Source organism: Penaeus monodon, chromosome 22 (genome assembly GCF_015228065.2).
Source record: "Penaeus monodon isolate SGIC_2016 chromosome 22, NSTDA_Pmon_1, whole genome shotgun sequence".
NCBI classification, from domain to species: domain Eukaryota; kingdom Metazoa; phylum Arthropoda; class Malacostraca; order Decapoda; family Penaeidae; genus Penaeus; species Penaeus monodon.
Window position 1 is genome coordinate 35,392,256 of NC_051407.1, and position 414 is coordinate 35,392,669.

Genomic DNA, 414 nt, shown 5'->3' on the forward strand with positions numbered 1-414 from the left:
ATTTGCACCGCACACACAAAATCCGCAGGCCTCCTCCCACCTCCCCTCCAACACACAATTAGAGACTCCCGCAAAATATTCCCTCCATCAAGCAAATGAACATACTCCTATAGCCGCTGGCCCGCTCTCTTTAGTCTCGCGCGAAAAGAAGCCCTATGAATTTGTGGAAACCAGATTCGCAAATTGAGGCTAGCTCGTACATGGAAATTTGACAGTCATGCTTCTCCAGTTCAGCGAGTACGAGCACAGTCGCTTCGTCAGTGGGAATTGTTGATACATGCATCAGCTCTTTTATTATTGTTGAAATGTTTTATAGTCATGGATACAAAGTTCATTATCATCTTGTAGAATAAATTTGACAGCCAAAAGTTATCGCAATCGTCATGCTGCTGGCTTTCCTCACAGTTACATAAA